Raw genomic sequence first — 26,546 nt, 5'->3', positions numbered from 1 at the left:
GTGACATTTATACAGTAATCAGTGCAGTTTTATAGCACTGATCGCTGTCTAATTGTCAATTGTCCCGAAAATGTGTCAAAAGTGTTTGATGTGTGCGCCATAATGTCGCAGTCACGATAAAATTTGCAGATCACCGCCATTACTACTAAAGAAAAAAAATAATAATAAAAATGTCATAAACCTATCCCCTATTTTATAGACGCTATAACTTTTGCGCAAACCAATCAATATACGCTTATTGCGACTTTTATTACCAAAAATATGTAGAAGAATACATATCGGCCTAAACTGAGAAAAAAATTAGCTTTTTGTTAAAAAAATTAGAGATATTTACTATAGCAAAACGTACAAAATATTTAGTTTTTTTTTTCAAAATGTACGCTCTTTTTTTGTTTATAGTGCAAAAAATAAATTCCACAGAGATGATCAAATACCACCGAAAGAAAGCTCTATTTGTGGTAAAAAAAAAGGACGTCAATTTTGTTTGTGTACAGCATGGAACAACTGTGCAATTGTCAGTTAAAGCGTCACAGTGCCATATCGCATTGGACATTGGCCGTGTTGGGCGGTCCGGGAAGAAAAACCCACACCGGTCAAATAAAAAAAAAAAATTTGTATTAGTGGTGATATTAAAGCACTGCCAACTAGTGGACAGATTTTGCATTGCATCTTATGGAAAACCAATACGCTTTGTTATATGCTGGGTTAGGGAAAGACAGCTGGTCCCAGGGCCCTGATAAGTTTATGTGTATCTCAGATTATGGCCACTCTTTGCATTTGTAAACACATAACCCAGGTTAGTGTAACACCACAATTTCCAACTCTATCTGTATAATCTTTGTATTGAACCAGGTTGATCCAATATAAGCTATATGCAATTAAATACGCATGATGACAATCTTGTTTATATACACATTCATATTTTTAACCCACTGGTGCCTTCCCTGGATTCCACCTAGAAGGACTATGTCCATCCCATCCCCTCCCCTCCGAGCCAAAACCAAGGTATGTCTAGTGTACCACAAACACTTAGAAAAAACTTAGCATATTATCTATGTTCAATATACATACTTTTTCTACTTGAATTTTAGGATTCCATCTGCGGGCCTCAGTAGGTCTGATTCTGTCTCACACCCAGGAATTTTCCGTCTTAAGGCTTCCGACTATATTTGGATTATCGATATTCATCTTTTCAACCAATATCTATTTTCTGGTTTCCAAAGGGATGGTGGTCTCCACGTTGTGCTTTTCTGTTTTTAATTTAATGGAGTGTTTCCAAGCATCCAACTGTTGCAATTGTAAGTTTAAAAATGTAATAGATACATGTATAGCAGATTATGGTTAATATATATTTAAGTACTGACTGTTTGTACTTATCTTTGTAGAGTTATATTCTATCTACCCCTGAGGAAGAAGTGCTTATAGCAGACTCTGAAATGCGTTTGTTGAAGGATATTAAGTTGTTACATTTATGTAAGTGCCAGTAAAGTCCAAATCCCAAGGGGAACTTCCATTTTTCTACTTTGGTGAAAAGGGAGCACACTGGGGGGCTGGGAATTCAGATTTTTAAAATACCTGTGTAGCGATACCCCCAAATGAGCTACTTAAATTGGTTCAGTCCGTTACTCTGCCTCTCAACCCCCGGAATGGCCTCAGTCTCTCTGGTACACCTGGAAATGTGATTAATATAATACCACAGTAAGGACACACTGACACTGTTCATGTATTAATGTTTCTTTCAATCTACTTATGCAGTAAGAACTCAAAATGGTATTAGTCAGCCAGATCCCAGACAAACAACCAGGATTGGTTAAAGTGATTTTAATAATGCTCAAACAATTATGCAAATGACAGCATTCAATACAATCAGTGACAGATAATCCGTAAATAACTTCTTCAAACATTGAGTACTTGTCGATATTACTAATACTAAAGGGGTACCCCAGGCCAAACAATTAAACGTTAAAGCCCCGTACACACTATCAAGCCCCGTACACACGAGCGGACTTTTCAACATCCAAAGTCCGACGGACTGAGTCCGTCAGACTATTCGATCGTGTGTGGGCTGCAACGGACTTTTGATTCGCCAAAGTCCGAAGGACTTTAGAATATGGAACATGCTTCAAATTTTTCCGAAGGAACTCCGCCGGACCCGGTCCCTTCAAAAAATTTGCTCGTGTGTATGCTATTCCGACGGACTAAAACTGACGCTAGGGCAGCTATTGGCTACTGGCTATGAACTTCCTTATTCGAATCCAGTCGTACGTCATCACGTTCGAATCCGTCGGAGTTTAGTGTGATTGTGTGTGGCCAAGTCCACTCAGCCGAAAAGTCCGTCAGAACTCCGTCGGAATTCCAGCAGAACTCCGACGGAACTCCTTCGGAAGTCTGTCAGACATAAGTCCTCTCGTGTGTACGGGGCTTCAGATTTTCTGTAGATTTTTTTCTTCAGATTTACGAAAACCATGTAGTGCAAGGGCCTACCTGATTGCATACACATTGAAACTCCTAAGGTTTGACCTCATATTATATGGTTTTGCTAATTTTGAAGGAAAAAATCAGCAGAAAATCTGATAGTGTGTATGGGGCTTAAATGTAATGAGAGGTCTGACTTAAACTGAGTGCTATAATGGGCCTTTAAAGCAGCAATGACAGTAATGTCTCCGTTACAGATATGATTGTCTTCACCGGCATGAAGGAGCTCATTAACGTTTATCTAATAAAGTGTGGTAGCAAGTAATAGGTTTCTTGAAATGAGGAGAGCTCAAGTTGTCTCTGCACAGTGTTCAAAGTAGATTTAACAAAGTATTCCTAAGGTAAAAATGCCTGTGCAAAGTGTCTCAATGTAACTGTGACAAAGAATGGGTAAATGTTTAGAGTTTTGCCCTCTCACCAATGGCCAGATCGCTCCGATGTCTTCTGGACAGGAACTCGAGTGGCGACACTGGTGCAGCGGATCCACTGTCTCAATCTCCCAATGTGAAGCTTGTCACACACCGACTGGCAGGTGACCAGAGTGGTACTGGATGCATGTCAGATGAACAGCAAACAGAGCCAGGCCCCTCTAATCTGGGTTGGAATGTGGTACACCATGTGGTAGGCTGCAATCCCCTTCTTACAGCAACGGGATGGTGTTCACATGAGCGGATCCAGGAAGCAAAAAGAGACCTGGGCCTAGTCCACATGCCTGTTCATTGATGCTGCCTTTGTATGAAGCACTTGATTTGGCTGTATCTGCGTGAGACTCCACTTGCCATTGAGGCTCTTGACAAGAGACCTCTACAGCCTGCCCATGTGAATCATGAGACTGTTCTGCTGTCCATGGCCGTAGGGGCTCTTCACGATGAGAAAATCCAATTCCAAGTTATTTCCTCGCCTAAGTTTCTGCTGATTATTGGTTATCCTTGGTTACAGAGGCACAACCCCTCTTTTGACTGGCTCCATGCTGAGGTTCTCTCCTGGTCGCCACAATGCAGTAAGACATGGTTCCAGAAGGTAGCCAAGGTCCTTTGCAGTTCTTCACTCTTCTCCCTCCCGAGGGGGTCCGCGATCTTAGCGATGTCTAACAAAGGTCAAGCCGGTAGTTTACCTCCACACCAGTCATATAGTTGCGCAATTGTTCTTCAACCTGGTGCCATTTTCCCTTGTGGCTGGGTTTACCCTTTGTCGGTCTTGGAGGATGGGGCCATGGAGAAGTATGTTCCAGATGCACTTTCTCAAGGTTTCATTCACAAATCGTCGTCTCCTGCTGGTGCTGGTTTCTTCTTTGTGAAGAAGAAGAGTGGTGAACTGAGACCTTGTATTAATTATAGGGGTTTCAATTGTTTCACGATTAAGAATGCCTATCCGATGCTGTTGATTTTGGTGTTATTTAACCACCTCAAGGGAGCAATGGTTTTCACAAAGCTTGATTTGAGAGGGGCATACAATCTCATCAGGATTAAGGAGGGCGATGAGTGGAAAACTGCATTTAATACCAGAGTACCTCGTAATGCCTTTTGGCCTTTGTAACGCCCCAGCAGTTTTCCGGGAATTTATTAACGATGTTCTCTGAGATTTGTTGCAGTTATGTGTGGTGGTTTATCTCAATGATATCCTCATATTTTCCAAGTCACTGGAGAGCCACCACACAGATGTCTGTTGTGTACTTCAGAAACTGAGAGAGAACAATCTCTATTGTAAATTGGAAAAGTGCGAATTCCATCGTGAACAGGTTAAATTCCTGGGTTATGTCATTTCCACTGCTGGTTTTTCGATGGACCCATAGAAACTTTCAGCAGCCCTACATATGCCCCGACCCATGGGTTTTACGTCCTCTGTAGTGTTTTCTTGGCTTTGCCAACTATTATCGGAAGTTTATTCGTAACTTCTTGTCTCTGGTCAAGATGAATAAAGTGCAAGTGCTCAGTGTGTATATACACAGTCCTCAATATTGATAAGCAAGAAAAAGTCCATAAACATATCAAAGAAAAAGGTGAAACAAATGGTGTCTTCAAGCAGTGTGCACTCTCCCCCTTCAGATGTGCCCTCACCTTAAGGGCTTTAAAAACAAGCCTGTAGTAAATGATAACAGCTTAGATGGTCATCATCCATATAATGGCTGGTTAATGGTAAGCACAGATCACATATTCACTCCACCTCCTGGTAAGAACGCTGATCAATAAGGCCACAAATTTTATTTCCAAAGATCACCTCATATGCATACAGGGAGTAATAGAGGCGTGCAATAGTGTAATTCTGTTTATAAAGATTTAATGGCAACTAAAAACTCATCATATTACACTCACATTAAATATATTTAAAAATCACATTAAACTGTGTTGAGGTGAAGGGGTGAAATGGTCACCTGTATTCCTGTCTGCAGTCCTGGTGTATGGCGTTTCCCCTCTTCTATTTTCTCCACAGCACTTCCTAATTCCTTGTGCATCAGTCAGACAGACTCCTCCTACCGGTTTTGTCACATCTCGTGACTTCCTCTGGGAGATATACTGTACTTCTGTCTCAGTCTGATTCATGGTTTCTGACAGAGGGAAGAAGGGGTGGGGGTCAGAGGAGCTGCCAGAGTGACTTTTCATATTAACATGCCCTGTGTTCTAGCAACCAATCACCTCTGGGTTAACTTAAAAAGTTAATTTGGCCAGCTCCTTTTCCCGCCCCCCATCCTGAGCTGTGTTGCCTCCTGCTCTGCGCTGTGCACCGATGACAGTGGTGGAGGAGGCACGGTGGAGAAGGTTCGAGGGGAAAAGGACCAACACCTAGAAAGTGGGGGTCAGCGGTGCAGGGACCTGTTTGTGCTGCGATCCAATGCAAAAAAAGTATTCTGTTTGGCAGGGAGCAGGGGTTTTATATTAAAGCTTAAAGGGCTACATTAAAAATGTGAAATTCTTAACATACCTGGGGGATGCCCTGAACTTGTCTTTGGAATGGCACATCTGATGTATACAACCTACTACAGCAAAACCGACATTTACACATTTACAAAGAGAAGAAATTGCTGTTTAAATGACAGCTCTTGGCCCTTATTTCTTTTTATAAAAACATTGGCGATGGAAGCATTGCACCCACCCCCTTCACATTCCTGAACTTTACCAGGTCACATGCCCTCAACATGGAAGGGTACCACCGGGACCAAAGGCCAATCTTCTTTCACCCCTCACGGAATCCTTTGCAATGCACACCCTAAAATTCAAAAGTTTCCTGGCACTCGGAGATTTCAACCTTTGGGCAAACGAGCCTAAAGACCCCATCGCGACTGCCTGCATCAATCAACTAGAAGAACTGGGTCTACAGCAACTGATAAAGACTCCCACGCATGGGTCAGGACACACCCTGGACCTCATTTTCAAACAGAACATCGACGTCAACATACTCGACAACATAACTCTTCCATGGACGGATCACCACGCCATCAAATTCAAAATCACTACCAACATCACCAACGCAAAACGGAAACCTGTAACAACGCACTGGACCAGATCGCATAAAAAACTGTACTCCGAAGCCTTCAAAACCACTCTGTCCAAAAAAATATCTACAATAACTTTAAACCACTCTATGGAGGAAACACTCAACTCCCTGAACAAGGCATTACTGCAATCAGCAGACTCGGTAGCACCAAAACGCAGGGTTCTCATCAGGAAGAAAAATGCTGGATGGTTTAATAGCTCCCTCTCCGTACTAAAGCAAGAACGCAGAAGAGCGGAAAGAACATGGAGAAGAAATCCCACCGAGGAAAACCTATTTAACTACAAGGGTCTGACAGAGAATTATCAGAAAGCAATCTTCAAAGCCAAAAAGGACCACTTCTCATATACAATCTCAACGGCCGCAAACCAACCACGGGAACTGTTTAAACTGGTTAATCAATCAATGAATCCGGTGTGCCTAGAACCCCCAGAAAGCGAATCCCAGGATTACTGTGACAAACTGTCGGATTTTTTCATCGATAAAGTCAAAACCATCAGGGAAACAATTTGTCAGAAGAAAACATCCAACCTCAGCCAGCAAATACATAGAGAGGATGTCCGCACCAACATACCGCAACCGCCAAAATTTTCACTATCCCCAATTACCGTAGACACCGCAAAAAACATCATTAATAAACTGCGTGACAGTACCTCACCTATTGACATCATCCCCACAAAACTACTGAAAGAATGCTCCGACATCGTGGCTCCAACCATAACCCACCTCATAAACCAATCATTCCACGAAGGGATTGTTCCCAGCATCCTCAAACAAGGCATCGTCAAACCTCTACTCAAGAAACCAAACCTGGACCCTCAGGATCCAAACAACCGTAGGCCGATTACAAGCCTCAACACCATTTCTAAGATCATGGAGAAAGCTGTAGTACATCAGCTACAACTTCACCTGGATACTCACAAACTCCTGGACCCGCTGCAATCAGGCTTCCGCCCGGGTCATGGAACAGAAACGGCTCTCCTCAAGATTTGGGATGACGCCCTCGAAGCAGCAGATGACGGAGAGCCGTGTCTCCTCGTACTGCTAGACCTAAGTGCAGCGTTTGATACCGTAGATCACAATACTCTACTCGTCCGCCTCACAGAAGTAGCCAGAGTCCAAGACATAGATCTCCATTGGTTCGCGTCCTTCCTAGGAAATCGGTCACAGACAGTGAAACTAGGAAAATTCCTCTCCGAAACTCGGGCAGTCACCTGCGGAGTCCCTCAAGGCTCTCCATTGTCACCCGTTCTCTTCAACAATTACATTCGCCCACTCCTTCAAATCATCAGATGCTCAGATCTCTGCTTCCACTCTTACGCTGACGACACACAACTTTATTTCTGGATCAATGGAAAAAAAGATCACCAACAACAACTTGAAAACTGCCTCAAATCAATAGAGGACTGGATGACCACCAACTCCCTCCAGCTGAACCAATCAAAGACAGAGCTTCTTATCTTACACCCAAATCATAAGCCCGCAAACAAAACCTCCTGGTCTCCACCAACCGTCTTTGGGCAGACTATCTCCCCAAAGACCAAAGCGAAGAGTCTCGGGGTTATTTTAGACGCACAAATGTCAATGGATGCGCAAATAGGATCTGTAGTCAGTCGATCTCACCATCTGCTGGGCATGCTTCGCAGACTCATCCCTTTTATCCCAAAGAATGACAAAGCAGTGGTAGTTGGAACAATCATTAATTCACGACTGGACTACGCAAACCCGCTTTACATAGGATTACCACAATATCAACTTGCGCGATTACAACTGATCCAAAACACGGCGCCAAGGCTGATAACAGGAAAAAAACCCTGGGAATCCATTTCTCCTTCACTAAGAAGCTTACATTGGCTAACCGTAAAAAATCGGATCATGTTCAAGACCCTTTGCCTCACCCACAAATGCGTGCATAGAGAAGCTCCGCAATACCTAATGGAGAAAATAAATCATTACACACCAAACCGCAGTCTTCGATCAGCCAACAAAAACCTCCTCCTCGTGCCCAAAGCCCGGTATAAATCCAAGGGTGATCGGAGATTCGCTGTCCAAGGGCCTCGGCTATGGAATGCTCTACCAATCAACATCCGCCTGGAAGAAAATCACCTGGCTTTTAGGAAAAAACTCAAGACCTTCCTCTTTTAGCAGATGATCAAAGCTCGCCACAGCACCTAGAGGCGATTCAGTTCGCATTGTGCGCTATATAAGTATTTCATTCATTCATTCACCAGGAGTACCCTGGAAAGGCACCTTGACTCATAATGATAAAGACAAGGGCCTATTTCGGGCCTGGTGGTTGTGGGAATCTATGGTTATGGGGATCTTTAAAATCAAGGGCCCTCCCCATGTGACTATGGGCTACACTGTACCCCTACTTATTCATCAAAAAATAAGGTAATTGAACACACAGAAAAATCCTTTATTAAAAAAAGCCCCCAAAAAGTTCTATGATGTAAATCTATTGTAAATCACATTGTCCAGTGAAGCAAATTCTTGTCAACCACAATGAACAACACGCACTAACCTAGTGATAGAAAGAATGTGAATTAAAAAACAACATAAAATAAATATAGTGGCTGAAATAATCAAATAGCCTCCACAACTGGATACATTATTAATCCCATGTACAAACAGAAAAAGTGTCCATCAAAACATTTATATATAAAGTACAAAGTGTTATCCACCAGACAAATCGACAAAGTGACATTAAAGTCTTGGATCTGCAGTGTTCAGGGATAGAAGGCCCAACACCTGGAGGTAAGTATTCAGCTCATGGACAGAGGCAGACAGCATGTGTGTAACAAGCCCAGTGATAGATTGATTGCTCCCTCTGTTTTTCATTAACACTGCAGCCTGGATCACAACAGCTTTGTTCCAGCAGTCCTTCATTGGAGTCCTTGTCTTGCCACTCGGTAATGCGATAACTAAACAGGACAAAAAGAGGGCTCTCATAGTGTAGTACTAAAAAGCTTTATTAAAAAGGATATACATAAGCCCCATACACACTATCCAATTTCCTGCTGATTTTTGTTTTCAGATTTACCAAAACCATATAATAAGAGATCAAACCTTAGGAGTTTCAATTTGTATGCAATCAGGCAGGAAATTGCACTACATGGTTTTGGTAAATCTAAAGACAAAAATCAGCAGAAAATCTGATAGTGTGTATGGGGCTTTACAGCACCAAATGAAACAGCTAAAAACACTTACAGTAGCATGTCTCAGCTGTAAACTCAAAATTCCACCCATGTACGTTTCGTCCAATGGGACATCATCAGGGGATAAAGGGTTTATTAGTATTGGCCTGGGGGGTCCCAGTCCTCCCCTGAATTCGGATGGCTTACTTGATTTTTTGATCTGCTGTATCCCGATCAAGGTAACTTTTTATTTCCATAATCTTAAATGTTTTGTGTGGCTTAGCTATCCAAATAATGAGAAAGAGTTGGACCGCCGACCATGGATTTACGTCACTACTTTGACTTTAAATACCGTTGTTATGGCAGCAGATAGCTGCCATAACCCTGGTATTTTCTTTAATGGCGGGCGGTTCGCTTTAAGATAAAAATGGTCTCCATGGTGGATTCACTTTTATCGGTGGCAGGAGTGGTCTCTGCCACTTACTGGATCCATCTGTAGCGGTGGAGATGATCCGATGCTGTCCCCTGAGAGGCAGGAAGTCGAGTGAGGGAATGATGGCCCCCACTTCACTTGACTTAATGTCATTCGATGATGGAAGCGATGTCAAATGTCACTTCCGCCCAACGGAAGTCTTTTTGATCTGAAGTCTTTTTGACCCCAGATCTCACATTAAAGAGGTCCTTAGAGCGAGAGCAATTTTTAAGCATGACATGTTGAGTAACATTATCTTTCACAATATTCAAAAAATTGGGCTAACTTTACTGTTTTATTATTTTTTAATTAAAAAAAGTGTATTTAAAAAAAAAATTGTGTTTGTAAGATCGCTACGCAAATACAGTGTGACATAAAGTATTGCAACGACCACCATTTTATTCTCTAGGTGTCTAAAAAAAATAATAGTAATTTTCTAGCAAAAAAAATACTGATTTTAACTTGTAAACACCAAGTGTAAAAAATAGGCTTGGTCCTTAAAGTGGTTGTAAACCCTTACAAACCACTTTGACCTTAATCTAGGCTTACCTGTAGGTCCAAGAAATATCTCCTATGAAGACAGCCACCGCTGTCTACGGCACATGTGTCGTAGACAGCGGCACACAGGCGCACTGGGCAGGCCGCGCCGATATGCAGCGAGTGTCGGCTCCCATGTGCATGCACGAGAGTGACGTCATCGCGGCTCCGGCAAATCACAGCGCTAGAGCAGCGAGACCCGGAAGTTGGGATACATGGCAGCGGCGAAGAGGAAGACGGAGGACCGCTTTGGGGGCTTCGTTCTCAGGTAAATTATTCATAATGAGCTAGTATGCTATGCATACTAGCTCATTATGCCTTTGCCTTACAGGGTGTGTTTTTTTTTTGTTTTTTTTTTGCCTTTACTTCCTCTTTAAGTGTTTAAAGAACATATATAGTCATATTGTAACAACTTCAAATGACATGGCCAATTGAAAGGATAAACCCATTTACAAATGTCTTTGTAGAGAAAATAAATAAATGTATCTAAGTCAATGAAAATTGTAATTTTCTATGTCTGGTGTGCTCTTCCCTCTCTACTAGTTTGTCTATCAGCACTTACAACAGTATTGTTCATGTCCCCTTTCCGTTGTCAGCATGTGGTGTCGTAGTCCTTACAGACACATCCTATGTAAGGGGTCAACGTGTCATGATTTCAAAAGATGGGCCTAACATTGTAGGGTAGAACAAAATGAAACAAGCACAAAGCCAAGACATTTATAGTGCATAACCCCATTTTTTGCCTATTGTTCTACTTTAAGAATTACATTTGCAGCATGGCATTGGGGAAAAAAAATCTTACTACAAAAATCATAATGCAGGAAATGTATTTATACATTGTAAATGTTTTAAAAAGTGGCAATGTAAACTGTGCTTTTAAAATTCTTGTTATGCAAAGTACACATTAAAGGAAATGCGCATCTATCGCAGGTCACCAGATTTCCATTTATCTAAACAGTTGTGTGGACGACAATTCCGATGCTGCGTTTGACCTGCTTTGCTTTGCTTTGCGTTGCGTTTTTTTGGAGAATACAGGACTTATTGAGATGCATTTGCATTGCAGGCAAAACAGGTCAAAAGCAGCCTTTTTTTGTGTTTTGCTGTCAAACACATGAGATTTAGCAACACTGCATTCAAGTGAAAAGGGTGGCATTTGACAACATATCTCTCTACATGAGGCCTTATGCAGGCAGAAATTGAAGAGAAATTGTCCTAAAATAAGACATACAGTAATACAAATCTAAAACAACATTCAATCCTTCCAGCACCATATCCATAAGCCCAATGATAGGTTGCTCAGCTTACGGGCCATCACATTATAGCTCAAAAATGTATTGAGATCAAACTGCAGAAGTGGTTAAAAACTAGATAAGAAAGACTGTACTAACTGTCTCTGGTAAAATGCAATAATGATCAATTATTAAAAATAAGAAATAAAAATTGATACAAAGACATATAGCATCTACCAATGTTTTGAGCCATAGGGGCCCCTTTTCTGAAGGTGGCAGAAACCTTTGTCTGTCTTCTTATCACTTTGAGAAAAGGGGTCTCTTGTGTCCCCAAAACATCAATAGATGCTATGTGCCTTTATCTTTTTTTATGTTACCACTTTTGCATTTTGACCTCAATACATTTTATAATTACACAGGCCGGAAGTTGATTATTCCTCTTCACTAAACAATAAAAAGCTGACAGAGGCCATTTTGAGGTCATGCTTAAAACATGGAATATTGGAAGGTTAAACAGTCCTGTGTCAGAATTCCTCACTTATATCATTGTTAGATAATCATTCTCCAAAAGAGCTCAAATGTATTTAAAAAAATATATTGATTGATATTCAAGGCTTTTTTTCTCAGAGAATAGATACAGGTAACCCCTCTGCCCCTATCGAGTCACACAGTGGTGGCTGGTGCCTGTGGACCTCCAGCCAGCCAGACACCCCCCTCCCAGTCAGCCTCATACCCCCCCGAGTGATGGCTCAATTGATTTCTGCTTCCCCCATCGCTCGATCGATTGTCCATTGCCCGACAGCCCAGAACTTACCCCATCCAGGTGGTGGCTTTCCTCCTGCATGTCATCCCAAGTCCTGGTGGACGCTTCTTCTCCTGGACAATCAGGGTTTAGAACTCATAGCCAACCGGGTCTTGAGACTCCTGGCCAATTGGGTCTCAGGACCCGCTGCCGGAATGGCTGGGAAGAGAAACAGGAAGACATTAGTGAATATTAATTTGCTTATGTCCCACAACTGGGTGGGCTCGGGGTGCAGGGCTCTGAGCCCCAATCCCACCCTTTTTTAAGCCAATTTGAGCCTCCGGCTCTAATGATGTGCTTTTAAAAACAAAAAACAAAAAAAAAACATTGGAATCCATGCGTTTGGCACCCTGCATGTAGATTAGGGGCCAGGCAGCTGGATTAGGGGGCGCCCATAAAGGGCAGGCCACCACTGGAGTCACCCCCTTGCTCCACCCCCCACCCACCTCTGAACACCATTCCTCGTCTCCACCCCCTTCAGCAGTCAGCAACAATAGACCCCACCCTTTAAAGTAGATCCCTCCCAGCAGCATAACCCCCCAGCAACAACAGATCCCCACCAGCAACAACAGATCCCTCAGCAGCCAGAACAAATAGGCTCTTCAGCACAACCCAACACCCCCTGACATTATATACATTCTGTGCCAGAGGTGCTGGAACTGCGTTCCCCTGCATTCCTGCTGAAAAAAAAGCCTTGTTGATATCTGTTATTACTCTTGTATACAGATGGCTAATAGGTTATTTTCAACCATTTACAGTGGCTTCCAATAAATGATACCTCATTAGCAATTGTAAGTAGGTGTGTGTATTTTATTTAGAGGAGACATCTTCCATCCATGCAACAGGAGCCTGCCACTAGGACATTAGTGAACTTAAGGGACCCCAAAATGAGCATGTTAATGATCTGCTAAGTGATGTGCTTTATTAGCTTATTTATTCTAAAATGTTTGCTTCTGGGATTTTGTAACTTGTAATTTACACTATGGGGCCCATTTATAAAGGCCCCAGCAAATTAACGAATGTTAACATACTCTAATTAATGCTTGTAGCTATAGGCAGCTTTCTATTACAAGCACGTAAAATAATAATAATTTGCTCTGCAGAATACAAATCATTTTATGAGCCAGGCATTACTTTTGTAACCTTTCTTTTAAGTGAAATTCCAGATTAGTTTAGGAAAGCATTTCCACTCAACTATTTCTGTTCTGGAAACATACATATTCTTAGGCGGTATATATAGTTACATAGTTAGTCTGGTTGAAAAAAGACACAAGTCCATCCAGTTCAACCAATAGAAGGGGACAAAAATTATACAATCTTATATATATATACAATCCTATACCCACAGTTGATCCAGAGGAAGGCAAAAAAACACCCAATAAAGCATGATCCAATTTGCTCCAGCAGGGGAAAAAAATCCTTCCTGATCCCCAAGAGGCAATAGGATGTTCTCTGGATCAACTTTACCCATAGATATTAGTATCCAGTTATATTATGTATATCTAGGAAAGAATTCAGGTCTTTCTTAACCTCTTCAGCCCTGGAAGATTTTACCCCCTTCGCGATTCAGCACTGCGTCGATTTAACTGACAATTGCGCGGTCGTACAACGGTGTACCCAAACAAAATTGATGTCCTTTTTTTCTCACAAATAGAGCTTTCATTTAGTGGTATTTGATCACCACTGCGGTTTTCATTTTTTATGCTATCAATAAAAAAAGAGCAACAATTTTGAAGAAAACACAATATTTTTTACTTTTTGCTATAATAAATATCCCCCAAAAATATATAAAAAAAGGGCCAACCCCCCCTTGTGATCTTCCTGAAGACCACTAGGCCCAACTAGAAGCTGGACACCCTATCCAGACTCATATAGGCTAGGTAAAGGCTTTACCCCTTATGACAACTGAGGTGAGAAAGACAATAAACTTCTCGCCACTGGAACACCCACACATTTCAAAGGCCTACAAATGAATGAGTGAAGGAACCGATGCGTAGCTTGTGTCGTACTAACCCGTTCCCAAAGGTTTTATCCTATTAGCTAACCATCTTAATATATATCCCCACCCACTTATCGCCTCAAACCACCGTGCGATCAAATGAATGACTTGATGTTTTGTTCTGGATAAATGTTATGCTCACCTTTTTTTCTGTGTAATAACAACTGCTTCTATAACACTGTCAAGTAAGCTGTATTCTCGTTACTTTCAATAAAAATGTTCATGGAAAAAAAAAATCCCAATAAGCATATATTGATTGGTTTGCGCATAGCGTCTACAAAATAGGGCATAGTTTTATGGAATTTTTACTAGTAATAGCGGTGATCAGCGATTTTTCTTGGGACTGCAACCTTATGGTGGACACGTCGGACAATTTTGACACATTGTTTGACCATTGGAATTTATACATTGATATGCTATAAAGTTGCATTGATTACTGTATAAATGTCACTGGCAGGGAAGGGGTTAACACTATGGTGTTAACCCCTAGTGTTAGGGGTTAATGGGGTTAATTGTGTTCCCTAGTGTGTGTTCTAACTGAAGGGGGAGGGGACTGTGTAGAGGAGATGAGAGATTGCTGTTTATACTGAACAGACAATCTGTTTCTTCTCCCCCAGAGAACCAAAAACCGTGTGTTTACACACACAGATCCCGGTTCTTGGTGTGCCCTGAGCGATCACGGGAGTCCGGCGGTGATCGCAAATGCCGGGCACTCGCATCGGCTCCGGGGGGGGCGTGTGCCCCTGGAAGTGACGTAACATGACGCCGATTTGCACAGCGGAGCCATGTCGCCGCAGTATAACTGCGACAGCTGGTCGGCAATCGGTTAAAGCAAACTACTAAGCTGGCCAGCACCACCTGGCTATTCCACATTTTCAAAGCTCTTACTGTGAAGAAACATTTCTGGATATAGACAAATTTAAAGCATGTCAAGAGGTTCTAGTCCTTTTTTACTCCAGTCAAAGCTGAAACAAAAATGTTTTGGCTTCATAAACCCTTATAACATCTCTCTCTGAGCCCTTATCTGACCATTTCTGGTGCCCTTTGGACATTGGCGGCTGGTGTTTTTTTTTTTTTTCTTGTCTAAAAAAAAGGGACAGAGTTGTTTGCAAGTAACATAGAGTTAGTGCCTGTATCAGTGGCGTCATTAGGGTTGGTGTCACCTGGTGCAGAAAAACATGGTGTTATCCCCCTCCACAGACTATAGTCCCCACTCAATACAGACACCCCTCCTCAGTACAGACCCCTCTCATTAGTACAGATCCCCCTCCCTCGGTACAGACCCCTCTCATTAGTACATACCCCCCCATGCCCACCTCAGAATTGACACCCCTTCTCTCAGTAAAGATTTCCCTTCTTCAGTGCAGACCCCCCATTCAGTACAGACCCCTCTTCAGTACAGACACCCCCATGCAGCACAGACCCCCCCATTCAGTGCAAACGCCCCATTCAGTACAGACCCCCATCAGTGCAGACCCCCATATTCAGTGCAAACTCCCCTTCAGTGCAGACCCACCAATTCAGAGCAGACCCCCCTTCAGTTCAGATCCCCCTTCAGTACAGACACCCCATTTAATAAAGACACCCCCTTCAATACAGACACCCCTATTCAGTGCAGACCCTCCTTCAGTGCAGACCCCCCAATTCAGAGCAGACCCCCCTTCAGTTCAGATCCCCCTTCAGTACAGACACCCCATTCAGTACAGGCACCCCCTTCAATAAAGACACCCCCTTCAATACAGACACCCCCCATTCAGTGCAGAATCCCCGTTCAGTACACACCCTCCATTCAGTGCAGAATCCCCATTCAGTGCAGACACCCCCATTTATTATAGACAACCCCTTCAGTGCAGACACCCCTCATTCAGTGCAGACCCCCCATTCAGTAAAGAACCCCCCATTCAGTGCAGACCCCCTTCAGTACAGACCCCACTTTCAGTAAAGACCAGTATTGTACATACCTCAGATCAGCGAGGGACATGCACAGCAGTACCCCCCCCCCCCCCCCCCCCCCGTGTAGAGGAGGAGGAGGTGACTTCGCTCTACTCAGCTGTATGTGAGACAGCAGTGACAGCTCAGAGAGCCTGCGGCTGTGAGAGATGTGGATCTTCGGTGTAGTGCCATTGCCCTGGGCCCTGCCAATGGGTGTCTAATTCATCCCAAAGGTGTTTTATCTGGTTGAGGTCAGGACTCTGTGCAGGCCAGTCAAGTTCCTCCACCCCAAACTCACTCATCCATGTTATGGACCTTGCTTTGTTCAATGGTGCACAGTTATGTTGGAACAGGAAAGGGGCCTTCTCCAAACTGTTCCCACAAAGATGAGCTCATGAGATTGTCCAAAATGTCTTGGTATGCTGACACTTTAAGAGTTCAGCCAAGTCCAACCCCTGAAAAACAACCCCACACCATAATCTCCCCTTCACCAAATGATTTAGGCCAGTGCACAAAGCAAGGCCCATAAAGACATGGATGAGTAAGTTTGGGGTAGAGGAACTTGACTGGCATGCACAAAGTCCTGAACTCAATCTGATAGAACATCTTTGGAATGAATTAGAGCGGAGACTGTGAGCCAGTCCTTCTCATCCAACATCAGTGCCTGACCTCACAAATGCGCTTCTAGAAGAATGGTCAAACATTCCCATAGACACACTCCTAAACCTTGTGGATAGCCTTTCCAGAAGAGTTGAAGCTGTTATAGCTGCAAAGAGTGGGCCAACTCAATATTGAACCCTAAGGGCTAAGACTGGGATGCCATTAAAGTTCATTTGCGTGTAAAAGCAGATGTTCTAATACTTTTGACAATATAGTGTTTATATGTATATTCCTATACTCCTCTCTGTTGTTTCATATCTTGTTTTACAATACTTCCGATACATCTGAATGAACTATTCCCCACCCAGCCAGGTGTATCAGTGTGTGGTGTGGTGGTGTGGTGTGCCAGTGTGTGGTGTGGTGGTGTGGTGTGCCAGTGTGTGGTGTAGTGGTGTGGTGTGCCAGTGTGTGGTGTGGTGGAGTGGTGTGGAGTCATGGGCACAGGAACAGGGGACCCAACAACATCAAGCGGCTCATTCGGGGTAAGCGTTACATTTGTTTAGCTTTGGATAGTATGTCAAAGGGTTAAATCCCTGTCTAGTTTTTTTTGCTGAACAAATTCCGAATGAACTCTCTGCTGTACATCTTTACATTTTACTAGCAAATATTGCATAAAAACGGGGAATCTTGGTTTGCATATATTGGAATACATGTTGAAGGGGACATCTGCGTCAAAGTGATCCATCCCTTGCCAGTTCTACTCTACTGTGCAAAAATCCAAATACTTACCGCACTCAGGATATTGTAATTACCAACAGGTAAGGTTGTTTTCCGAGGAAAGAGGCCCAAGTCAGGGCTGGACTGGGACAAACATTTTTCCCTGGACTCATCCAGACCGGCCCACTTTCATTTTGCAAACATGCACAAAAACAGTATATAAACTGTACGCAATTGTGCAAAAATCACTGTAGTAAAAACATTCCACTGTAAGTATAAATGGCTTTTGTTTTTACAACTCTTTAGTTAGAGAAAAAGATGCATTCCAACATTACAGACGCCTTTAGGGCCGGTGCACACAGCGATGCGCGGCGAGGCGTCTCCGACTTGCCTCGCCGCGACCTGCACGGACCTCAGCGGCGACTTGCAGAGGACTTCTGTATAGAAGTCAATGCAAGTCGCCCCCGAAGTCGCCCCAAAGTAGTACAGGAACCTTTTTTCTGAGTCGGAGCGACTCGAGTCGCTCCTCTCAGAACGGTTCCATTGTACAGAATGGGGGCGACTTGCGGGAGCGAGGCGAGGCGAGCCGTGTCGCCTCGCCTCGCGTCGCAGTGTGAACCGGCCCTTAGAGTGACATGTGTAAGTTACACGCCATTCAGTGGCAAGTGTAATAAATAACTCACCTCTTTTATTATTTCACTTATTCTGTGAAGTCGGAGGGCTAACGTCATGCAGGAACATTGCTACAGCCTCATTGGCTGAAGTTTCAGAAATCAGCATTGCTGTACAGCCAATGGCTGCCTTTCGGCAATGCAGCAGTGCTGAGGCTGAGCCGGGTTGCGCATTGAGTGTTCCCCTTACATCGGGGTACCCAGAGAGCCTCCCCCATCAGAGTCCCCAGAGAGCCTCCCCTTACATCAGAGTCCCCCAGAGAGCCCCCAACCCCTTACATCAGAGTGCCCAGAGAGCCCCCCCTTACATCAGAGTGCCCAGAGAGCCCCCCTTACATCAGAGTCACCAGAGAGCCCCCCCCTTACATCAGAGTCCCCAGAGAGCCCCCCCTTACATCAGAGTTCCCAGAGAGCCCCCCCTTACATCAGAGTCCCCAGAGAGCCCCCCCTTACATCAGAGTGCCCAGAGAGCCCCTTCTCATCAGAGTCCCCAGAGAGCCTCAGTCTTATATCAGGGTCCCCAGAGAGCCTCCTGCTTACATCAGAGTCACCAGAGAGCCCCCCTTACATCAGAGTCCCCAGAAAGGCTCAGTCTTGCATCAGGGTCCCCAGAGAGCCCCCCCCTTACATCAGGGTCCCCACAGAGCCTCCTGCTTACATCAGAGTCCCCATAGAGCCCCCTTATATCAGTGTCCCCAGAAAGCCTCAGTCTTGCATCAGATTCCACAGACAGCCCCCCTACATCAGGGTCCCCAGAGAGCCCCCCCTTACATCAGAGTCCACGGAGAGCCTCAGTCTTGCAACAGAATCCCCAGAGAGCCTTCCCCTTGCATTAGAGTCACCAGAGAGCCTTCCCCTTACATCAGGGTCCCCAGAGAGCCTCCCCCTTACATCGGGGTCCCCAGAGAGCCCCTCCTTACATCAGGGTCCCCAGAGAACCCCTGCCTTGCGTCAGGTTCCCCATAGAGCCCCCCTTACATCAGAGTCCCTAGAAAGCCTCAGTCTTGCATCAAGGTTCCCAGAGAGCCTGCCCCCCTTACATCAGAGTCCCCAGAGAGTCCCCGTTACATCAGAGTCCCCAGACAGCCCTCCCTTATATCAGATTTCCCAGAGAGCCTCTGCTTTGCATCAGGGTCCCCAGAGTGGCCCCCCCTTACACCAGAGTCCCCAGAGAGCCCCCCCTTACATCAGATTCCCCAGACAGCCCTCCCTTATATCAGGGTCCCCAGAGAGCCCTCCCTTATATCAGAGTCCCCAGAGAGCTCGCCTTAAATCAGAGTCCCTGAGAGCCCCTGCCTTGCATCAGGGACCACAGAGAGCCTCCCCCTTACATCAGAGTCCCCTGAGAATATCCTCATTACATCAGGGTCCCCAGAGAGCCTCCCCCTTACATCAGAGTCCCCAGAGAGGCCCTGCCTTACTTCAGGGTCCCCAGAGAGGCCCTGCCTTACATCAGGGTCCCCAGAGAGCCCCTAACACCAGAGTCCAGAGAGAGCCCCTATTTACACCAAGTCCCCAGAGAGCCCCCCCCCTTACATCAGAGTCCCTAGAGAGCCCCTGCCTTACATCAGAGTCCCCAGAGAGCTCCCCTTACATCAGAGTCCCCAGAGAGTCTCAGGCTTGCATCCCCAGAGAGCCCTCCCTTACATCAGGATCCCCAGAAAGCCCCCCCTTACATCAGGGTCTCCAGAGAGCCCCCCTTACATCAGAGTCCCCAGAGAGCCTCCCTTATATCAGGGTCCCCAGAGAGCCTCCCCCTTACATCAGGGTCCGCAGAGAGCCCCCCACTTACATCAGGGTCCCCAGAGAGTCCCCCACTTACATCAGGGTCCCCAGAGAGTCACGCCTTACATCAGGGTCCCCAGAGAGACTCCCCCTTACATCAGGGTCAGCATAGAGCCCTCCACTTACATCAGGGTCCCCAGAGAGCCTCCCCCTTACATCAGGGTCAGCAGAGAGCCCTCCACTTACAACAGGGTCCCCAGAGAGCCCATCCTTACCTAAGAGTTCCCAGAGAGTAGCTGCTTATATCAGGGTCACCAGAGAGCCCCTTACATCAGAGTCCCCAGAGAGCCTCAGGCTTGCATCAGGGTCCCCAGAGAGCCCCCCCCCCACTTACATCAGGGTGCCCAGAGAGCTTCCCCGTAACATCAGGGTCCCCAGAGAGGCCATCCTTACGTCAGGTTCCCAGAGAGCCTCCCCCTTACATCAGGGTCTGCAGAGAGCTCCCCCACTTACATCAGGGTCCCCAGAGAGCCCCCCTCCCCACTTACATCAGGGACCCCAGAGAGTCCTGCCTTACATCAGGGTCCCCAGAGAGACTCCCCCTTACATCAGAGTCCACAGAGAGCCCCCCCCCCCACTTACATCAGGGTCCCCAGAGAGCCCCCTTACATCAGAGTCCCCAGACAGCCCCCCTACATCAGGGTCCCCAGAGAGCCCCCCCTTAAATCAGAGTCCACAGAGAGCCTCAGTCTTGCAACAGGGTCCCCAGAAAGCTTCCTCCTTACATCATGGTCCCCAGAGAGCCTTCCCGTTACATTACAGTCACCAGAGAGCCTTCCCCTTACATCAGGGTCCCCAGAGAGCATCCCCCTTACATCAGGGTCCCCAGAGAGCCCCTCCTTACATCAGGGTCCCCAGAGAACCCCTGCCTTGCGTCAGATTCCCCAGAGAGCCCCCCTTACATCAGAGTCCCCAGAGAGCTCCCCTTACATTAGAGTCACCAGACAGCCCTCCCTTATATCAGATTCCCCAGAGAGCCCCTGCCTTGCATTAGGGTCCCCAAAGAGACCCCCCTTACATTAGAGTCCCCAGAGAGCCCCCACACATCAAAGTCCCCAGAGAGCCTCAGTCTTGCATCAGGGTCCCCAGAGAGCATCCCCCTTACATCAGGGTCCCCAGAGAGCCTCCTGCTTACATCACAGTCCCTAGAAAGCCTCAGTCTTGCATCAGGGTCCCCAGAGAGCCCCCGTTACATCAGAGTCCCCAGACAGCCCTCCCTTATATCAGATTTCCCAGAGAGCCTCTGCTTTGCATCAGGGTCCCCAGAGTGGCCCCCCCCCTTACACCAGAGTCCCCAGAGAGCCCCCCCTTACATCAGATTCCCCAGACAGCCCTCCCTTATATCAGGGTCCCCAGAGAGCCCTCCCTTATATCAGAGTCCCCAGAGAGCTCGCCTTAAATCAGAGTCCCTGAGAGCCCCTGCCTTGCATCAGGGACCACAGAGAGCCTCCCCCTTACATCAGAGTCCCCTGAGAATATCCTCATTACATCAGGGTCCCCAGAGAGCCTCCCCCTTACATCAGAGTCCCCAGAGAGGCCCTGCCTTACTTCAGGGTCCCCAGAGAGGCCCTGCCTTACATCAGGGTCCCCAGAGAGCCCCTAACACCAGAGTCCAGAGAGAGCCCCTATTTACACCAAAGTCCCCAGAGAGCCCCCCCCCTTACATCAGAGTCCCTAGAGAGCCCCTGCCTTACATCAGAGTCCCCAGAGAGCTCCCCTTACATCAGAGTCCCCAGAGAGCCTCAGGCTTGCATCCCCAGAGAGCCCTCCCTTACATCAGGATCCCCAGAAAGCCCCCCCTTACATCAGGGTCTCCAGAGAGCCCCCCTTACATCAGAGTCCCCAGAGAGCCTCCCTTATATCAGGGTCCCCAGAGAGCCTCCCCCTTACATCAGGGTCCGCAGAGAGCCCCCCCACTTACATCAGGGTCCCCAGAGAGTCCCCCACTTACATCAGGGTCCCCAGAGAGTCACGCCTTACATCAGGGTCCCCAGAGAGACTCCCCCTTACATCAGGGTCAGCAGAGAGCCCTCCACTTACATCAGGGTCCCCAGAGAGCCTCCCCCTTACATCAGGGTCAGCAGAGAGCCCTCCACTTACAACAGGGTCCCCAGAGAGCCCATCCTTACCTAAGAGTTCCCAGAGAGTAGCTGCTTATATCAGGGTCACCAGAGAGCCCCTTACATCAGAGTCCCCAGAGAGCCTCAGGCTTGCATCAGGGTCCCCAGAGAGCCCCCCCCACTTACATCAGGGTGCCCAGAGAGCTTCCCCCTAACATCAGGGTCCCCAGAGAGCCCCTCCTTACGTCAGGTTCCCAGAGAGCCTCCCCCTTACATCAGGGTCTGCAGAGAGCTCCCCCACTTACATCAGGGTCCCCAGAGAGCCCCCCCCCACTTACATCAGGGACCCCAGAGAGTCCTGCCTTACATCAGGGTCCCCAGAGAGACTCCCCCTTACATCAGAGTCCACAGAGAGCCCCCCCCACTTACATCAGGGTCCCCAGAGAGCCCCCTTACAGCAGAGTCCCCAGACAGCCCCCCTACATCAGGGTCCCCAGAGAGCCCCCCCTTACATCAGAGTCCACAGAGAGCCTCAGTCTTGCAACAGGGTCCCCAGAAAGCTTCCTCCTTACATCATGGTCCCCAGAGAGCCTTCCCGTTACATTACAGTCACCAGAGAGCCTTCCCCTTACATCAGGGTCCCCAGAGAGCATCCCCCTTACATCAGGGTCCCCAGAGAGCCCCTCCTTACATCAGGGTCCCCAGAGAACCCCTGCCTTGCGTCAGATTCCCCAGAGAGCCCCCCTTACATCAGAGTCCCCAGAGAGCTCCCCTTACATCAGAGTCACCAGACAGCCCTCCCTTATATCAGATTCCCCAGAGAGCCCCTGCCTTGCATTAGGGTCCCCAAAGAGACCCCCCTTACATCAGAGTCCCCAGAGAGCCCCCATACATCAAAGTCCCCAGAGAGCCTCAGTCTGGCATCAGGGTCCCCAGAGAGCATCCCCCTTACATCAGGGTCCCCAGAGAGCCTCCTGCTTACATCAGAGTCCCTAGAAAGCCTCAGTCTTGCATCAGGGTCCCCAGAGAGCCCCCCTTACGTCAGAGTCCCCGGAGAGCCTTGCCTTGCATCAGGGTCCCTGGAGAGCCCCCCCTTTACACCGGGGTACCCAGAGAGCCCCACCTTACACCAGGGTCCCCAGTGAGCTCCTGCCTTGCGTCAGGGTCCCCAGAGAACCCCCCTTACACCAGAGTCCCCAGAGAGCCCCCCTTACATCAGAGTCCCCAGAGAGCCCCCCCTTACATCAGATTCCCCAGGCAGCCCTCCCTTATATCAGGGTCCCCAGAGAGCCCTCCTTTATATTAGAGTCCCCAGAGAGCCCCCCTTAAATCAGAGTCCCCAGAGTGCCCCTGCCTTGTATCAGGGACCACAGAGAGCCTCCTCCTTACATCAGGGTCCCCTGAGAATATTCTCATTACATCAGGGTCCTCAGAAAGCCTTTCCCTTACATCAGGGTCCCCAGAGAGCCTCCCCCTTACCTCAAGGTCCTCGGAGAGCCGCCTTTACATCAGAGTCCCCAGAGAGGCCCTGCCTTGCGTCAGGGTCCCCAGAGAGCCCCCCCCTTACATCAGAGTCCCCAGAGAGGCTCTGTCTTGCGTCAGGGTCCCCAGAGAGCCCCCCACTTACATCAGGGTCCCCAGAGAGCCCACTAACATCAGGGTCCCCAGAGAGCTTCCCCTAACACCAGAGTCCCCAGAGAGCCCCTATTTACACCAAAGTCCCCAGAGAGCCCCCCCTTACATCAGAGTCCCCAGAGAGCTCCCCTTACATCAGAGTCCCCAGAGAGCCTCAGGCTTGCATCAGGGTCCCCAGAGAGCCCCCCCCCCCTTACACCAGGATCCCCAGAAAGCCCCCCTTACATCAGGGTCTCCAGAGAGCCCCCCTTACATCAGAGTACCCAGAGAGCCTCCCTTACATCAGGATCCCCAGAGAGCATCCCTTACATCAGAGTCCGCAGAGAGCCCCCCGCTTACATCAGGGTCCCCAGAGAGTCCCCCACTTACATAAGGGTCCCCAGAGAGTCCCGCCTTACATCAGGGTCCCCAGAGAGCCTCCCCCTTACATCAGGGTCAGCAGAGTGCCCCCCTTACATCAGAGTCCCCAGAGAGGCCCTGCCTTACTTCAGGGTCCCCAGAGAGGCCCTGCCTTACATCAGGGTCCCCAGAGAGCCCCTAACACCAGAGTCCAGAGAGAGCCCCTATTTACACCAAAGTCCCCAGAGAGCCCCCCCCCCTTACATCAGAGTCCCTAGAGAGCCCCTGCCTTACATCAGAGTCCCCAGAGAGCTCCCCTTACATCAGAGTCCCCAGAGAGCCTCAGGCTTGCATCCCCAGAGAGCCCTCCCTTACATCAGGATCCCCAGAAAGCCCCCCCTTACATCAGGGTCTCCAGAGAGCCCCCCTTACATCAGAGTCCGCAGAGAGCCCCCCGCTTACATCAGGGTCCCCAGAGAGTCCCCCACTTACATAAGGGTCCCCAGAGAGTCCCGCCTTACATCAGGGTCCCCAGAGAGCCTCCCCCTTACATCAGGGTCAGCAGAGTGCCCTCCATTTACCTCAGGGTCCCCAGAGAGTCGCAGCTTATATCAGGGTCACCAGAGAGCCCCTTACATCGGAGTCCCCAGAGAGCCTCAGGTTTGCATCAGGGTCCCCAGAGAGCCCCCCCGCCACTTACATCAGGGTGCCCAGAGAGCTTTCCCCTAACATCAGGGTCCCCAGAGAGCCCCTCCTTATATCAGGTTCCCAGAGAGCTCCCCTTACATCAGAGTCCCCAGAGAGCCTCAGGCTTGCATCAGGGTCCCCAGAGAGCCCCCCCCTTACATCAGGATCCCCAGAAAGCCCCCCTTACATCAGGGTCTCCAGAGAGCCCCCCTTACATCAGAGTCCCCAGAGAGCCTCCCTTACATCAGGATCCCCAGAGAGCCTCCCTTACATCAGAGTCCGCAGAGAGCCCCCCGCTTACATCAGGGTCCCCAGAGAGTCCCCCACTTACATAAGGGTCCCCAGAGAGTCCCGCCTTACATCAGGGTCCCCAGAGAGCCTCCCCCTTACATCAGGGTCAGCAGAGAGCCCTCCACTTACATCAGGGTCCCCAGAGAGCCCCTCCTTACCTCAGAGTTCCCAGAGAGTCGCTGCTTTATATCAGGGTCACCAGAGAGCCCCTTACATCGGAGTCCCCAGAGAGCCTCAGGCTTGCATCAGGGTCCCCAGAGAGCCCCCCCCACTTACATCAGGGTGCCCAGAGAGCTTTCCCCTAACATCAGGGTCCCCAGAGAGCTCCCCTTACATCAGAGTCCCCAGAGAGCCCCCCCTTACATCAGATTCCCCAGGCAGCCCTCCCTTATATCAGGGTCCCCAGAGAGCCCTCCTTTATATTAGAGTCCCCAGAGAGCCCCCCTTAAATCAGAGTCCCCAGAGTGCCCCTGCCTTGTATCAGGGACCACAGAGAGCCTCCTCCTTACATCAGGGTCCCCTGAGAATATTCTCATTACATCAGGGTCCTCAGAAAGCCTTTCCCTTACATCAGGGTCCCCAGAGAGCCTCCCCCTTACCTCAAGGTCCTCGGAGAGCCGCCTTTACATCAGAGTCCCCAGAGAGGCCCTGCCTTGCGTCAGGGTCCCCAGAGAGCCCCCCCCTTACATCAGAGTCCCCAGAGAGGCTCTGTCTTGCGTCAGGGTCCCCAGAGAGCCCCCCACTTACATCAGGGTCCCCAGAGAGCCCACTAACATCAGGGTCCCCAGAGAGCTTCCCCTAACACCAGAGTCCCCAGAGAGCCCCTATTTACACCAAAGTCCCCAGAGAGCCCCCCCTTACATCAGAGTCCCCAGAGAGCTCCCCTTACATCAGAGTCCCCAGAGAGCCTCAGGCTTGCATCAGGGTCCCCAGAGAGCCCCCCCCCCCCTTACACCAGGATCCCCAGAAAGCCCCCCTTACATCAGGGTCTCCAGAGAGCCCCCCTTACATCAGAGTACCCAGAGAGCCTCCCTTACATCAGGATCCCCAGAGAGCATCCCTTACATCAGAGTCCGCAGAGAGCCCCCCGCTTACATCAGGGTCCCCAGAGAGTCCCCCACTTACATAAGGGTCCCCAGAGAGTCCCGCCTTACATCAGGGTCCCCAGAGAGCCTCCCCCTTACATCAGGGTCAGCAGAGTGCCCCCCTTACATCAGAGTCCCCAGAGAGGCCCTGCCTTACTTCAGGGTCCCCAGAGAGGCCCTGCCTTACATCAGGGTCCCCAGAGAGCCCCTAACACCAGAGTCCAGAGAGAGCCCCTATTTACACCAAAGTCCCCAGAGAGCCCCCCCCCCCCTTACATCAGAGTCCCTAGAGAGCCCCTGCCTTACATCAGAGTCCCCAGAGAGCTCCCCTTACATCAGAGTCCCCAGAGAGCCTCAGGCTTGCATCCCCAGAGAGCCCTCCCTTACATCAGGATCCCCAGAAAGCCCCCCCTTACATCAGGGTCTCCAGAGAGCCCCCCTTACATCAGAGTCCGCAGAGAGCCCCCCGCTTACATCAGGGTCCCCAGAGAGTCCCCCACTTACATAAGGGTCCCCAGAGAGTCCCGCCTTACATCAGGGTCCCCAGAGAGCCTCCCCCTTACATCAGGGTCAGCAGAGTGCCCTCCATTTACCTCAGGGTCCC

General features: G+C 48.2%; 1 long non-coding RNA gene across 1 annotated transcript in view; it reads right to left on the bottom strand.

Annotated features, from left to right (window-relative positions):
- Positions 1 to 1,806: 1,806 nt before the first annotated feature.
- The window catches only part of LOC143988835 (uncharacterized), an 89,595-nt gene continuing 64,855 nt past the window's right edge, over positions 1,807 to 26,546 (bottom strand). Inside the window, exon 3 of the long non-coding RNA XR_013276924.1 lies at positions 1,807 to 8,888. This is a non-coding gene — a long non-coding RNA (uncharacterized LOC143988835). The remainder of the gene's footprint in view (positions 8,889 to 26,546) is intronic.

This window comes from Lithobates pipiens, unplaced genomic scaffold (assembly GCF_037356315.1).
Source record: "Lithobates pipiens isolate NorthernLeopardFrog02 unplaced genomic scaffold, aLitPip1_a1.2 Scaffold_18, whole genome shotgun sequence".
In the NCBI taxonomy this organism is placed as follows: domain Eukaryota; kingdom Metazoa; phylum Chordata; class Amphibia; order Anura; family Ranidae; genus Lithobates; species Lithobates pipiens.
The sequence above is the reverse complement of the archived record's forward strand: the minus strand, read 5'-3'. Positions and strand labels throughout refer to the sequence as shown.